Source organism: Psittacula echo (assembly GCF_963264785.1).
Source record: "Psittacula echo genome assembly, chromosome: 7".
Classification (NCBI taxonomy): Eukaryota; Metazoa; Chordata; class Aves; order Psittaciformes; family Psittacidae; genus Psittacula; species Psittacula echo.
In genome coordinates, this window is record NC_137740.1 from 64,799,205 (window position 1) to 64,816,617 (window position 17,413).

The window sequence follows — 17,413 nt, forward strand, 5'->3', positions numbered from 1 at the left end:
GATGCCTAAGCTAATAACGCATGGGTGCTGTTTTGGGCCATGCACTGAGATCCATGCAAACCTGAGCATAAAGATGGACATAGTTTGTTCCCTAAGTGGGATTTCTGGTTGAAGTTGGAGGATTTTTGTTTCAAAATAAGCACTTAGGAAGAAATGACCTCCGAGAACGGAGCTGCAGTAAGAGGCAATATTGCCCATCTGCACAAATCTTCTCAAGGGCCTCCAGGTAGAGGGTAGATGCAGGTTATTACTCCTAGCATAACTCTACAGCATCTGTCAAACTAACAGACCACGATACTCCATCTTCCTTACAAAGCTGATGCTAGAGGGATAAAAACTGTATCCTCAGAAAGATACCCACAAGAAATGTGGGTTTAGAAAAGTACCCCCGGGAGCCTATGAATGAGCCCAAACCTGCCCTATGTGGGCCACTGAAAATGACTTCTCACTTTCCAGTCATTTTGGAGCATTACAAGTGATGCTCTTTTGGCTGGATCCCTCAACGCAGATGAGATGCTGTTATTTGGCTGGCCCCTACTTAAACCCAAGCTCGCAATATCCCAGGGGATGCTATAAAGAAATTACATTGTGCAGCCAGAGCCTTCTTTAATGAATTTGATCTCTATAAATAATTAAATCTACTTTCCCATCTCCCCACTCCCATGAGCAAGCTTTGTGCTGCAACTCAGGGGACCAAAGCTCTTTGGAACCTCATGTTGGTCGATAGAGCCCAGAGCTGCTCAAAAACACTGACAGAAACCTGAAGTAACTCTAGCAAGGCTACACATCAGATCTGGGGGACTTAAACTGGATCTAAACTGGTGAACAGAGAGGATCAGGCTGTATAAATTGAGGATCAAGTCCCATATCGTTAAGTCCTTGCCACATCAAGGCATTAACTTCCCTATGCTGCAGGCTGGACAGATCACTGTCAGTAACTAAGAGGAGTGTGCTAGTACTCACATGGCTCTCACAGCCACGGTATGCAAGAGCCTATGGACACCTCTTTGACAGCCTTGGTTTCATCCAGTACGAAACCACGTGTTTTAAAACACATGCAAACCTTTTTAAACCCCCTCAGTGCCATGGGTTAGTGGTGGCCTTGGCAGTGCTGGGGTAAAGGTTGGGCTTGATGATTGTGAAGGTCTTTTCCAGCCTCACTGATTCCATTCAAAGGGAATTGCTGGTACTCTCAGGGAAAAGGGTGATCATGTCAGAGCTTCGGAAGAGGGAGGACTCTCTTAGGTTCAATGCCAGCTCAAGCAGTGTCTTTCTGCTCCCTGAGTTTTCACGCAGTCTGATGACTGTGTTGCTTCTACGCTTGAGCAGCTGTGCCACCCCACGTTTACCTGTCATAACACAGCAGTGCAGCCCCTGCCAGGATCTGACAAAACACGGGGAGCATCTCCCCACCCACCACAGACAGATGAGACCTACAAGCCCCAGCAGGCTCATCCCTGGAGGAAGGCCAGTTTCTGTGCTCCCCTTTTGACAGCGCTTCCTTCCCACCAGCTGAACAAGTAATACTGGATGTGCTGTTTGTTAACCTTCCTATGCTCTTCTCCTACAAAGTGTGGTTGGTAGAGGTTTACTCTTACCGTTCTTACCGATGCCACATCGACTCCTGCTCTGTGCCCATCCTGTAAGTCCTTCTCTTTGTTAGGGTGAAGTACCAGCTGAGCAAGCCCTGACCCATTCCCAGTGTGAGAGCTGAACTGCTGATCAAAGAGCTCTCAAGCTTTGTTGGTATATACCTGCTGATGGCCAGACAAAAGGCCAAATTATAGGTGATGAATACTGCTGCTTCAGCAACTTACTTTCTCATGGATTAGTTAACTTTTTCCTAGTCTTCTTCATGATCTCTCGTCCTCGTGATTTCTTCCTTGGTTTATGTGTTCTTGAGGTTATGTTTAGATCCGCTCCAGAAGTTCAAGCATCATCTATTTGAATGTTTCCAGAGGTGCTAAGGCACGTGCAGAAGTCAATCATTGACATGAAATGGTACCAAAGTAAAATGAAGTCAAACTAATCAAAAGCAAGGACTGGGCTTCCTGTGTCCTGTAGGTTTTTCTACATGTTTGTTTTTTCCCCTGGTCTTAAATAACACTTTCCGGGGTTCATTTTCCCCTCATCTCACTGTTATTACCATAGCCCACCACCAGATACGTTCTTCTACAATGAAGCCTATGTCTGCTCATCAAAATACTCTCATAATTGGTGTGTTTGGGACCACGATCTGCTATGCCCTACCTTTTCCATTAGATTCGGTAACCTTTCAGGCAGTGAAATGCTCTGCATCTTTCCCAAACTGTATCGTTGGAAAACCCACTATAAATACCATAAACCAGGCTACTGCCAAGGATAAATACAGACAGCTGAGCTAAAAAATGAGTTATCTGGTTACCATTAAAGTTAAGGGAATGGAAAGCTATGTAAGTCCTGCTAGTCATAGATGATCCGTGGTCACAGTAAACACTGAATCATGTTATTTAATGCACATTAAAAAGACGTGTTTTCTAACAGTGCACTTTGCCTGGTATTGAGAAGGTCCCTAACATGATCAGAAAATTCAGCACGTACAAAGCATCACGGATACAAAGCCAAACCTTTTATGAAGGCTTCTTCCAGTTAATTTATAAGCTCACTGTGGCACCATCGCCTGCCCAAGAGTTGGTAAAACACCTCGTGTGTCTGGGGTGCAGTATGCTTCATTGGTTGTAGAAGCCCCTGCACAGACAGTGGTGAGTTCTGTGAATGAAGGAGAGGTTGTTTGGAGGGGAATCTGGGTTTGTGGATTTCCCATCCATAGATGCACACTTTGTCACATATGTGCATGCAGCTAGAGAGAGGTGTTATGTCTTGTGCCCAGTACTGTGGCTTATGCTGTACATACACCATAACTTACCACCACTGACCGCCACTTATCAAGGCAGATGGAATTCAATACCAAGTAGAAGCTTGGCTATTGACAAGTCACATTTTTCCTTTCAAGAGCTAATAAAGTCCCTCTGAAAACAAGAGAACTTGTGGTCACGAATAGGACCACGGAATGGTTTGGGTTGGAAGGGACCTTCAGAGCTCATCCAGTCCAGCCCCTGCAATGAGCAGGGACATCTTCAACCAGATCAGGCTGCCCAGAACCGCATCCAGCCTGGCCTGGAATAGCTGTTTGCTGCACATAGAAACAGACTTCCAGTGCTGCTGACAGGCAGAGGTTTCACAGCTTTCCTCTGTTTGGAGCTCCCTGTCCCAGGTCTTCAGACAGCTGCCTGTAAGTGTCACAGAACCCACCAAGCCCTCTTAGAAAGCTGTCCCAGCGTGCTGAGCCTGTCACACAAGCAACATGTTTGTAAAGAGCAGTGTGTACTGCAGCAAACATCCTTGTCACAAAGGTTGAACTGAGGCAGTGATAGTGCTGTGATATAACCGAGAAGGAAACTCTGAATGCGAGGAGACACAGGGTCTACTCAAAGCTCTGCTGACTGGCTGCATTTTCTGCTGCATATGAAAGCAGCCAGGGACTGCTGCACAAACTCCATGGCAGCCCCTGCTCAGCCTCCAGTCTCCCAGGGTGAAAAATGCCACTCCTCGTCTCCAAACCAAGTGCTGTCATCTGCTAATGCATAACACCAGCCTGGTTGTTGAGTTAGACAGGGCACTAAGATGAGACCTGAACTATAGCCCTCTGTGAGACAGCCAGCCTGCTATACCCAAAGAGTCTCAGCATGCAAAGAATTGAGAAGTCAGCCAAGCCACACAGAGACATTTTTTGAGGTATTAAATCACAGGGCAGGACCTTGCCTTGGCAGAGCAGCAGGGGCAGGTTGCTTTCAGCAAGCGCAGCTACTCCTGGAAAAGGATGGCAAGAGCATAAAATGATTAGCATAGGAGACTGTTCAAGGGCAAATCACATTCACTAATGACAGCTCTGGTGTATTAGTCTGCCTCTGGGTCTGCACCAGCCAAAACCAATCTGTTAAAGGGTAAAATTATGGAGACCAGGAAGGCACAGCAGCCTGTTGGAACAGGATAAAATAGAACAGAAACACCCTTTGAACCGTATCTCACAGTGAGCACCTGCTTCTGACTTCCAGGGTTTCCAACAGGAATCAAGGAGCTGTTTCAGTTCTCTTCTGGGCTGGGCTGCATTCTGGTAGCACGGTTTTGGCAATATTCCATTACTGCTGTGGCTGGTTGCACTTGTTATTTTGCATGGACATCTATAAAGCAAAAAAAGGCTGTTGAAAGCCTTTGGGTGTTTTTTCCCCTCCACCCCGACATTTATTTTACCAAATGACCAACCCTCACTTTAGGCAGATTCTGACTTCAGATCTCACCTACAGCTGTGCAAGGAGTAGTCCATGTTCAACAATGGCTCTCCTTCCCCATGAGCTTTCTCACCATTCTCCCCATCTGCCACATGGGAAGCAGGAAATAACGCAGTGGAGCAGGATTGATTTTCCTGATTTACACAAACTCATTCACACTTCATCTAGGCTCGTAATTAGGCAGCGAAAAGACAAAGTGCTTACACTCACATTTCATTACTCACGCCACCAAAATAATGGTAAATCCAGTCCCCATTTGAAAATCACTGCTTCTGCATTAAAGAAGACACCTTAAAATGTACCAAGTTCCAAAAAGCAGGTTGCAAGCAAGTGCATTCAGCAGCTGTTACCGCAAAGCTGTTCTGTAACTGCTCCAGTAGGACTGTAGATGCTAATACAACACTAACAGCTGCCTGCCAAACCCACCACCTACCTGTGACAAACAGCAAGTTCTCATGGGATCGATGTTTCAAACATTTCTTCAGGTAATGTCAAAAGTCAGAAGAAAATTGACAATAAATATTAGTAAGGAATATGGCTTCATTGTTCTGAAATCAGTGTTTTCAGTTATCCAACAAGACATTTGTTTCTTGATTAACTTTACTCGTCTTCATCCATCTAATACTGATTCCATTACTAACTCTAATTTAAAAAGTGGTAAAGAGTTGAATATATTGTTTAGGTATAAATATTAGTGGTGTTTAGTTTAAGGGAAGAGTCTTACTCCCACCAGCACTCTGAATTGTGTCTGAGAGCCATCAGGAAACTTCGTCTTCAGAGAAGAACATGGAAGCGTCTCATTCAGACTAAACAGTGCTGTCTGAGATAGAAAAGAGAGCTTGGGTGTTCTCATAACCTGAAACCTGTGGAAGAGCAAAGAGTGTTTCAGATAGCTGGGATGATGGAATGGCTGGGACAAGGGAATACCAGCCCTATATCACGGGTTTTTGGTACCTTTATGGCTGTAAATGCCCAAACCAGTACTAATAAGTTTGGCTGAGCCTTGATTAAGCCCCTTTAATATCATCTAATTTGTCACTTTGTCCTGAAGATGCTAAGAAATATGTCAGCTTTTGTCATAGGTTTCATCATTTTGCTTTTGCCACTGCTCCAGTATTACCGTCCATTCATTAAAAGGCCAAAGGAATCTGCTGGTTTGAGTCTGCAGCAATGGAGACTGCGCTCAGACCTTGTCACAGTCACTGCCTAATATCCATGTTAAAAAGCTGCTGCTATGCAGAAATTCCCACTTGCAACACCCGATCACTGAATTTTGTTATCATTTTGCTAAAGCAAGAGGCCTTTCACTGTCAAATTTCTGCTTCTTTACGGTGTTCCTGAAGAACCACTTAACTTCCTATGGAATAAGTTAAGCTCCTTTTGCAGAATAGAGTTTCTATTAAACCCTTCTATCATTCTTCTCGTAACATTCCAGTCAGATTTTAGCATCTTTCTTGATACATTGCCAGCAAAATTGGACGACGCATTCCCCACAACAGCTGTACTCACTCCCAAATACAGAGGAACTTCCATTCTTGTTGGAACATTAACTGCTTTAGTTACAAGTTTGCTATCATCAGTTAATATCGATGCGATTATCCAGAATGACTCCCAAGATCTCCTCAGCACCATGAGGTTTCAGGGCAGTTCCTTAATTTGAGGAATTTCATCCTTCCGAAAGAGATGACTGCTTTTGATATGGATGTTGGTTATGAGCATGCAGTGTTCCAGATCACCCTGTGCCTGCAAACTGTCACCTTTACTTCTTAGCTCTCACCTCTCTGTTCCTGACTTGGCTTGATGTCAGTTTGGTTCCTAATGAAGGTATCGATGAAAATGACGTATGTACTCTATTGCCTTTCCCAGAAGGAACATCAGATGAGTGTCAGGATTTATTTCCCGTCTATTGGTACTCACTATCTCACTTTAATGCATTATTAGGTCTTGTACGAGCCTACCCAACACTTGGCCTGGAATTGATGATGTTAGCCAGAAATTATCTGGGTTATTCTATCTACATCTTTAAACAGCAATGCCTGTTTCTGTAAGGAGTTTTGAACTGCAGTACGTGCTACAGGTTAAAGCAGTAACTTCTGTGGCACAACACACCTGTGCTGATTGTACTCAAGAACGGTTAAGAAAATAACTACTCTTCATTCAAGAGAAAATGACACCTTGCAAAGGAGAGAAACCACAGCCAGGGCTTTGAGGCTTTGTGGAAGCAGCTGTTACTGCCTTCAAGTGTCACAGCAGTTCAGATGGCTTCTTAGGACTCACTAGGAACTGTCATACTCCAATATGATGTGTACGCATATACACTGTTTCTGGACTGTGTAGCATTGCTTGGCTTTCATTTACTGCAGGGCTATGAACACTAATTCCGACCCCTCATGGCGCTGAGGGGTGAGAAAATGCACAATGAACTGATGGTGGTGATCAACTTGTCTTCAGAATTTTATCAGTTTCTTCTCCTGTATCACAGATCTCTCCTGCACAGAGTTTTTACGTAGCAATGAAGAGAAGCTGTAAGTTGCTAGCTTTTTTGCACTCATTTTTAAAGGAACAAAGAGCTTCAATGATTACCTCATTTCCCAGCCACTGTGTTAATCTTCAAGCAAGAACTGATCGAGACACCTACCAGGAAGACAGTACCGGTTGACCTGTATTTAGGTTTTAGATACAGTTGCTCTCAGTCTCTTCCTGTTTTTAAATGAGTGCCACAGATCAACACACTGAGAAGTACCAGAGGCCACGTACAGTTATATTTCACAAGCACAGCCTTCCTACTGCCAAATAGTGCATCAAAATCTCAACTGCTGTGAACACTGTAGAGTGGGTTTAGCTCTAAGCAGTACCGGTTCTGAATTATAACCATCGTGAATTACATCATGGCTCCTATACAGGTCAGCCTTGAGGAAGAAAAATGAGAATCACTTTCTCCACAGTACAAACCACACGTGGAGCAGCCTGTGATCTCTGAACTGCAGAGGGTCGCTGCTCAGGGTCTGTTTGCCCCGTGGAGGCTTTATTGTCAGAGGAAAAATGAGAGACACTGATAATCATAGAATCACAGAGCCCCAGACTGGTTTGGGTTCAAAAGGACCTTAAAGCTCATCCAGCTCCAACCCCTGCCATGGGCAGGGACACCTGACACTAGAGCAGGTTGTTCCAGGCCCCATCCGTCTGGCCTTGAACACTGCCAGGGATGGGGCAGCCACAGTTTCTCTGGGCACCCTGGGCCAGCGCCTCAGCACCCTCACAGGGAAGAGCTTCTGCCTTAGATCTAACCTGAACTTCCGCTATTTCAGTTTGAACCCATCACCCCTTGTCCTATCGCTACAGTCCCTGAGTCTTCTATCTATATATATATTCTATCTATATATATATATATTCTATCTATATATATATATATATCTATATCTATATATATATTCTATCTATACAGTCCCCAGCATCCTTGGAGCCCCCTTCAGATACTGGAAGGCTGCTCTGAGGTCTCCACGCAGCTTCTCTTCTCCAGGCTGAACAGCCCCAATGTTCCCAACCTGTCTCCATACAGGAGGTGCTCCAGCCCCTGCTCATCCTCATGGCCTCCTCTGGACTTGCTCCAACAGCTCCATGTCCTTCGTACATTTGGGACACCAGGAATGCACACATGAAGTACTAATGAAGAATCCTTATGATGTGTCCAGATAACCTTGTACGGGTAGATATAACTCCAAAGGAAAATAGAGAACTTCAACTATTCCTAGATAACTCTTTGTAATTGATATGAGCCTTGGAAACCAGAGTTTGCAAGGAAAAAACCAAAAGCCTGATTAGGCAAATCTAACTGGTTTGCAATTAAGCAGATTGGAGGCAGATGCCACTGAAGACCCCTTGTAAACTTCCAAAGTACTGAGATTAACCCAGGCAGACTACTACTGCAGCCTACAGATAAAGCAGAATGCCTGACATCTCCAACTGCTTGAGTTTATTTATCCCACATCCACATGGCAAGAGGAGGCACCTTGGTCATGAATTGTAATCCTTGCCCTCACTTGGGAGCATCCAGTTATTTAGAACGACTAAATGACAAAGTAATTGAGCAATCAAAGATGTACAAACTAAAGAATTGAGATCGTTCTTATCCCACTTAGAGGTCTGAGGGTGTCTAGATAACAGAGGTAACTAAATTAGATACCTTCTCACTAGTTAGGAGCGTTCCTGTAAATCAGACGGGTTTGCTGGCTCATTACTCTGAAGATTAAGTAAGTAAATTAAAGGCAAAACTAGATAAAAAATGCAACCAAGAGGTTAATCCAGAATAATCGATTGTAGGCTCTAGTGAATGTATGATTCAGTCACAGGATGCACATAACAGGATATGGAGGGGGGGAGAACCGGGACAGAAAGAGGATTTGTGGTAGTGCCTTTCATACCAAATGTTTCTGATAAGCTGTATTACGCACAGCTTTCCCCTAAAGAACTAGAAGATCACAAGTGGATCATTCCTTCCAATGGAAGGTTAACCAGAGGATTTAAAGTCATTTCCTAGAAGAGAAAAAAGCAGGAGAATCAAGAAGCCAAGATGTTTTGCTGATTCACATTCCTCTTGGGAAGCTCTGTGTAACCAGAGTAAAACCCCACTTGCTTCAGTCATGTTCAGAGTCTGTCCTACACATCTATTCTCATACTGTTCGTGGTGTTCTCGAAACTGGCATTTACATTTCACTCCGTCCCACACAACGAGCACCTCGTACCCAACCTAAGGGATCAGGATGAAAGGAGTCTTTCCAGAATGTCCTACAAGTGCTTGAAGCTGCTCTGAGGGTTTCAGAATGGCTTAGGTGAGGGATTCAAGCTGGGGTCAGTTTTGCCCGCAGCCTGTCAGAGCAGACTGTGCACCCTGAGAGCTGTCACTATGGACCCACAGGGGTAGACAGATCTGCTCAGGGTTTATAGGATTAATATAAGATAGGAAAAAGACTGGGGATTAGGATAATGGTGAGCAGAAGTGGGAGGAGGAGGTGGAAGGGGCTGAGGCTGACCCAAGGGTTTTTGGACAGCAGATGTTAGCAGGCTGGAGAAAGTACAAGCCAGCAGCTCAGGTGTTGCTGTTAGCTTTGCTGAAGCTCTCATAATGGTAAGGAAATGTAAGGCACAAGGCTGCAGTCAAAGGAATGAGAGCTTGGAAGAAGAGTTGCTTCTAATCCCACTTGCAGCACTGTGTGCAGTGCTGGTGTCCCCAGCATAAGAAGGACATGGAGCTACTGGAGCAAGTCCTGAGGAGGCCATAAGGATGGTGAGGGGCTGGAGCACCGGTGTTACTGTGATAGATGGTACACATCTTCATACAGCTGGAGAAGGGGTATTTACCTAAAGAACATTCTTGAATCTCAGAAGGAAGACATATACATATAAAGAAATCCATTATTAACTTTTACTGGTGTTTGAAGTGTAAACTACATGAAAAAGTGTTGACACGGATGCTGACACGTGGTGCTCCTTCAGGGAAGGGACAGATTACTGTGTGTGGTGCTCATTCCTAGCTTCTTCTCCCATTGCTGACAGTCCACTGGAAACTGAGGGTGTAGAACTTGTCATACAAGCACTGAGCAGCCATAAGATAATGTCAACTTTCATCACAAGCCTGAGCTGCGCTGGCCAAAAGAAGAGAACAGACCCACTAAGTTAAAGGCTGCTAACGGTGAACTGGAACTGCTGGAGTGCTCCTGATTTTTCCTTCGAACTCCAGAACTCATGGTGTCCAATCCAGTGACGATGATGAACAAGAAATGTGGGTTACGGTTCTAATCCAAACCCCAAGGACCAGCTTCTTCAAGTCTCCTCACTGCCCTGGCTCACTGATTGCTCTTTGCACTATCCACAGAGGATGATAAAATAGGAACCTTTGATCTGCCAGCAGGGTTTGAAAGGCCCATTCAGCCTCCAGGGGCAAGAAAAGAGTTTCCCCACATCCCATTAACCTGCTTGTACAGGTAAATTTGTGTTCAACAGCTTAGTTTATCTAACAGTTTACCACCACTTCCCTTTCTTCCTACTCCTCCCTTCCCTTCTCCTGCTCTTTCCTCCTCCTTTGCACTTTCCAGTAGCCACAGTTCCACCCTCTGCCCTCCTCCTTTACCACATTTAAGCACCTCTCAATGATTTGACCCATTAGCTCACCAACAGCCACCGTGTTACTTGGTTAGCTCCCTGCCAGCTTAGTGAGTGGATTCAGTGAGCACTGAACAGCCAAGTAAACTGTGGGCATACACATCCAGGAGTGGGAGAGGGAGGCGGGATGCTTTTCCTCAGCTCCACACAGCCATTATAAACTTCTCATGTAGTATCACCCTAACTGAACACCAAGTAAAGGGTATACCATCACCCAGAGGATCCACTTCAGATTCGGGTGAAAAGGAGGAAGATAGCTACATTTTCTCACCAGAAGGGTAATACTATGAAACAAGTGTAAAATCCCCACAATCAAAACAAACCTTACAAGAAAAATAAAGGAAATCACATTATACCAGGGGTTTTTTTTTGCTCCTAGTTAATAATCACCCCTCTAAGGTAAGGGGTTAAGTAAATATATGCTGCTATGAGAACCAGAAGGGCAATGTTTGAATCTGTTGCAAAATACAAGTAGGTGACATACTCTCACAGGCATCTGGATGACGGCTCAGCTTCAGCTGCTTGCGCTGCATCACTTGGAGCTCCACACAGCAGGCGTCAGCCTGTCAGAGCCCCGGTGTTATTCAGATGACCTGCAGACGAACAGGGGACAGCTGAGATCAGCCTGAACGACAAGTGAAGAGCTTCTCTGAGCCCCTGTTTCCAGATAACAAACTCCTCACCAAAAGAAATAGGTCTTCTTCACTGAACAAAACACATTTGCAACATGTGTTATCTGCCATAAGTAATCCGATCAGCTCTGCTAACAATAGTTTTTGCATAATCTTATCACGGTTTATTTTTTCCCATTAATAGCTGGAAGGGCTTGCGCCAAACAAATTGTATATGGGATATTTTTTGCCCACTCACAGCACAGGAAGGATTGCCAGGGTCTGAGGTCATCGTGTTTTCACAGCAGCTTCAAGTTTCAGATAGATAGCTAAGCACACATGCTCATAATACACGTCAGCATAAGATCTCTCATGGTCCCTGGACCACTGTAGTAAGGTAAGCCTGAGCCTGCAAGATAGCTGAGTTCATCATGCAACTCACGGCTGCCAGAAGAGTCACAATTCCTCCATCAACTTTCTCCTCCCACTGCTGCTCTCCCAGCCAGAATCCCATTCCTTCTTACTCCCTAATCATGGAATCACTCAGGTTGGAAAAGCCCTTTAAGCTCATCCAGTCCAACCCTTACCCCAGCACTGCCAAGGCCACCACTAACCCATGGCACTGAGGCCTCGTCTCCACGGGGTGTGAACCCTTGCAGGGACGGTGCCTGCAGCCCTGCCCTGGGCAGCCTGTTCCAATGCCTGAGCACCCTCTGGGGCAGGAATTGTTCCTCAGCTCCATCTAAACCTGCCCTGGTGCAGCTTGAGGCCGGTTCCTCTTGTCCCATCCCTTGTTCCTTGGGAGCAGAGCCCAGCCCCCTCCTGGCTCCATCCTCCTCTCAGGCAGTTGTAGGGAGCGATCAGGTCCCCCCTGAGCCTTCTCTTCTCCAGACTGAACCCCCCAGGTCCCTCAGCCGTTCCCCATCACACTGTGCTGCAGGACCTGCACCAGCTCTGGTGCCCTTCTCTGGACCCATTCCAGCCCCTCAATGTCTTTGCTCCTCTCATCTCCCATCAAGCCTATCCAGCTCACTGGCACAGTGGGCACTCACGGATTGGGGGGTTAGGTTTTGTTTTGGGTTTTCAATTGCTTTCCTGGCAGATGAGTGAATTCAATCAGTTCAAAGGAGTCAAGGGAAGGAAAGTGGCTGGAAAACGTGGCTGGAAGTGTGGGAGGAGAAAGCCGTAATTTCTCTTTGCTCTGCTGAGAGCTATCAGATAAGGTTCATCTCTTCTTGCAAAACACCTGAGCTCCAGCGCTCAGGGTAGAGCTTGCTACAGGCACAGGCTGGTTAGGCAGCTTCCCAGAGGAGCAATGCCCACGCCTCGGGAGATGGGAATCAGCTGATGTAACCCACACAGCTTCCATTCTTCAGCCTGCAAACAAGAGGCTGGGCATTAGGGAAACTTGCTGAATGGTTTCACCACCTCCAGCCTCGTCCCTGGCTCTTCTGCCCCACCACGCTCCCAGCCCCGCCTGCAGGATGGCTTTCTCCTAAGGAATTCCTACTTCAGCTCTGTGCTCTAGTTTAAATCATCTGTACATTCAAGGCTTCCACCAGCAGCACCTGTACTCAGAGAAACCACTCCTGGCACTAAATGGTCACATAAATACATCTGCAAGGCCTTGGTTTTGCTCTGCAATCCTACTGAGGCTTATGAGACCCAAACACCACCACTGTTCTCTTTGTGTCCTCCAAGAGCATCAGAAGAACATGTCACATAGCGTACCTTACTATGGACAGCACAGTACGCATGTTACGCGCCCCAGGATTTGGCCCTGGCCGTGGGGTATTCACCGACTGAAACACAACCAAACTACACAACAACTAAAGGTGGTTCTCAGAGCCCTGCTAAGAATTCCCCATGCAGTTGGGCTGGGTAGGATTTAACTCTGCACTATTCTTGGAAGCATGCAGCACAGCAGTTGGAAACTGCCAGGTCGCAAGCAATGCATTCCACAACATGCTCAAGGCTCTGAGCCTGAGCACTTCAGGCTCTCTGTGGCTGCCTTTGTTTCAGTTTACGTTTTGGAAAGCAAACCAACACAATCCCCTCGCATCTCTCAGCACCCAAACGCATTCTGTTCGGCACCTCACGTGTAGCCTCACCACAGTAGTTACACTTTAAACTACTCACTGAGGGGTGGTTTCAAATGAGAGACAACAGCTTGTGAAAGCTGCCTTGTGGAGCCTCTCGCTTTCAGGGTTTCACAAACCGTTCCCAAAATACACGAGGCCAAGAACTGACAAGTGTCTGGGAACGTGGAAACGGCTATGAAAACCATGCTTAACTGATTAAAATATATAGTGTGTGTATATATATACACTATATACAATCAATAGACTTTGTCTAATCTGCAGGATTATCTGTATTTAGCACAATTTAGTGTTTATAGCTCCACTGTGCACATAGGAGACACACTTACCATGGAACAGAAGGTTTTCTACAATATTGAAAGATATCTGACCGTTAGATTTATGATAAAATACTATTAAAATAATCAACGTTTTAAAACGAATTGAAGGCAACAACCAACGGCTCTTTCTTTAGTTTGATTTTGAAGACTTAATATATTCATGGCTATGAATAGCAACAGGAAGGGAGTTGTACCAACAGAAACATAATAGTCCAAGGTTTTTCCTCCCAGGGTGTGCCTCTACTCAAGCTAGTAAAGAAGATAGAATTTAACTTCATAAAACTGTATAAAACAGATACCTGGATGTTGTTTTGTTTCAGCGAGAGGACCCAATAAATGCATTATGTTAAAGGACCTGCCTAGGAGGGAGTTACTTCTCCAGACCTGGCCTTCAGACAGAATGTCAATCCCTGCTGAGAGCTGGCAGGGGTTTGTTGGGAACTTCCTCTAAGAGCCTAAAAATACACCTTTTTTTTATCATTTCCAATATTGTGTAATTGATGGAGGAACCTGTGGCTTCTCCCTTCCCTACGATTTATCACGTATCTTTAAGCATACTGGCTTCATACAATCTGTACTCTGACTAAACTATAACAGAAAGCACCTTAAGTTGTATTCACCTGATAGCGGTCAGGCAATCCCACATGCCATTAGACTCTCAGCATTAGATTAAAGATTTGGTGACCAACAGAAACTGAGAGGCTATACAGCTGTAGACATACGAGCCATGGAAGGAAAGCAAGCCATGCAAATGTCTCCCACAGACATGCTATGCACAAGTAGTCTGGTAGCTACGTGTACCCCTAGATGCAATATTTAAACATGAACAAGTACCCACAAAGACACCCAATACCTTTACTAATTACTAATAACTTCATATATGTTTGCATTATAAATTATCAGGTATTATATATTGTATAAATATTATACACACGTTATATTTATGTATATAAAATAATATTTTGGGACAGTTGCTTTAACTTTGTCTCTCTAGGTTATCCACACTTTAAAGCCTTTTCCCCCCATTATTAACATACATTTTTCATGAAACAGCTTCCAGTTTAGCTTAGAATTTATGACTTGATGGATACATGAAAACGTCAGTTATAATATGAGAGAAATGAGGTCAAAGTAAAACAAATTCCATGTGATAGGAGCTGCTTCTGGCTGGCAGTCTTCCCCTGGACTTCAAGTCTTTTATTTACTGAGGGCTAAGTTTTCTGCCACTGAGAAGTGTAACTGTCTGAAGCTTTTTAGGGAAAGACACCAAGTAATGCTCCATGATGAACCCCAGAAAAGTTCTTTGCCCAGACAAAAGCTGTTTGCTGCTTGTTGAGCAACATTAATGCACTGTTGACTGAAACAGCTGGAAGTACTTTGCAGATTAATGGTGGAATGGCCTTTGAAACCAACCTTTGAGACAGACAAACCTTGTTTCTTTGCGGAAATAACATACAGCTAAAGAGAAAGTCTCCAAAAGAATTTGGGTGAGCAACTGCCTCAAGGCTTTAGTTGCCTATTGCCCATGGCAGGGGGGTTGGAACTAGATGATGTTAAGGTCCTTTCCAACCCTAACTATTCTATGATTCTATTTGTGTGCATTTCACCTGGAATAAACAGAAGTGGTTAGATCTTCAAATTTCTGTTCTTGTTGGTTTATTTTTCACCTTGAAAATTCCAAACCTTGGTTCTGGTTGGAGAAGAGACCATTTCTCAGTCAGTCGAGGCATCCCAGGCATAAGACCTCTCAATTGTCAAGATGCTGCAATAGACATTGTTAGTGAGGGGCCTTCAATAGAATTTCTCTCCTCTCCGTTCCTCTGCTGTCAGAGATTCAAAGGCTATGTGCAGACAGATGCGGAGTGGCAGTTCATTTACTTACTGTAAGAATACACAATCTACTTTGATATCGAGTCCAAACCACCCTTCTCCTGATTCAAACACAGCTACAGAAGGCAGCTCCTCACAAAGTGAAATAATCAGGCTCAAGATGCTCAAAAAAGTGATTCATGAACACGGTAACCACCCTTTCCAGAAAGTACAGGCCATATTTCCAACTGGTCACAATCTGGCCAACTCCATCCTCTTCAAACTCACTTTTTTGAGAAGTGAAAGCTTCTTGCTCCTTACCTTTAATGAGATGTTTCTTCTCAGAAGCAACTGTTCGCTACTACAACAATCTCTAACTCACCGCACATGTATTACCTGAAGTTAATGGCTTCTTTCAAAAGAAATCCCAGTGAAATGAGTCAGAGTAGAACTGAGGATGGCTCTGTTTGTAGAGAAGGGCCAGGGACAGCCACTACGGTCCTCGATGCCAATACTAAGACTTTGCTCTGGAAATGGGCAATGGGACTTGCATCTCCAGCTGTGCAAGCGCTTCTGTGGTCTTCCTTCTAGATTCTGGCTCAGGATATTGCATCCTTCTGAATTCCCACCCACTTTTCTGTAGGAGTTCAGAACACAACTTGTGCTTTAGATTCTCATTATTGCTCCTACATTAGGCACCCAGTGCAAAATGGAAAGGAACAGAGGAAGAAGTGAAGCCGAAAAGAATCCAACCTGCTTGATTCAGCTTGTGATACCACAAACAGTTTCTGCTGCTTAACTCAGAGAATCTGTTCAACCAAAAGAGACACAGTTGCCTGTCACAGAAACACAAGCTAACGCCTTGTTCTCCCTAAAGTATTTTAGGTTTGGGTTTGGGTTTTTTTCTTAAACTCACAGAATAGGGAGGAAATTTCCTGGTTCTATTTCTGCCAGGCATAAAGTTCTGGAAACCCTTGCTCTGCGAATCCTGCAGGCTGGAAACACAGCTGCTCAGATTCACCGATCTAACCCCTAACACTGCGGGAACTCCAGGCTTAAGGGGCAGACAAAATGACAGCTGGTCCACTTCTTCTCTTGCACGTAAATCCCATGTAAAATAGGATTAAGAGAACTGCAAAACAACCTACTGAGCGAACAGCAAATCCTGCCGAGCAAGGGGATATGTATGATTTAAACAATTTAAAATGGGCTTTAAATGCCTTCCTTAATAATGGTCACTTAAAAGGTAAGCAACATTGCAGAAACTGTCTGGGGGTTTAGGTTCGGGAACAGTACAATAACTACTTCGTGGGTCTGTGAGGATGTAACATCCGCAGTAAGGTTTGTAAAAGCATTTAAATCATTTTGGAGCATAAAGTTGGGAAAACATTTGAGATCGTAAAAATTCAAGGCGATGCGATCCCATTGGCTCTATTTTGAACTTGAAAGACTGATCTCATTTCACTCATTGAGAATGGAATCCCATTTATATCAGAGGACAGGTTCTGACCCAAAAGACACTTCCTTATTTCTGATGTAATCCTTTGCTGCTTTAAGTATTTTTAAGCATTTTGAAGTCCGCAGACACTCTTAAATTTTAAGATTAACTTCACTGAAAACAAAGACAAAATAAATTTGGGGTTTTGGGGGGGTTGGGGGGGGTGTCTATGTCAAAAATGCAATAAGGCAGGCTATACCGACTGATGAAACATTAAACAGAAAGACTGTCTCCCCGCAGCAAGAATCTATTTATTTAATTCAGTGCTGCGGTTGAACTTACTCTCAGACCCATAAACTAAAGACATTGCAATTCCCATGCAATCTGCTTCTTGATAGACCTCAGTACACTTGCCTTTGAACTTCACATTTGCTTTTATGTGGTATTGCTTTTCATTTTGGGTGCTGACCAAATGAGGCACATATTAGTATTTAAAATAGAAATATTCACTGCAGAACGAAATGGGGTCTTTGCAAGTTTGAACAAAACCTCAGGGTGGATCACAGTAGGAACAAAACATTAACGCCTCCTTAATCCCAGTGTGGAGGGGGACAGTCTGCTTCTGTATACAGATGAGCAATGACATATT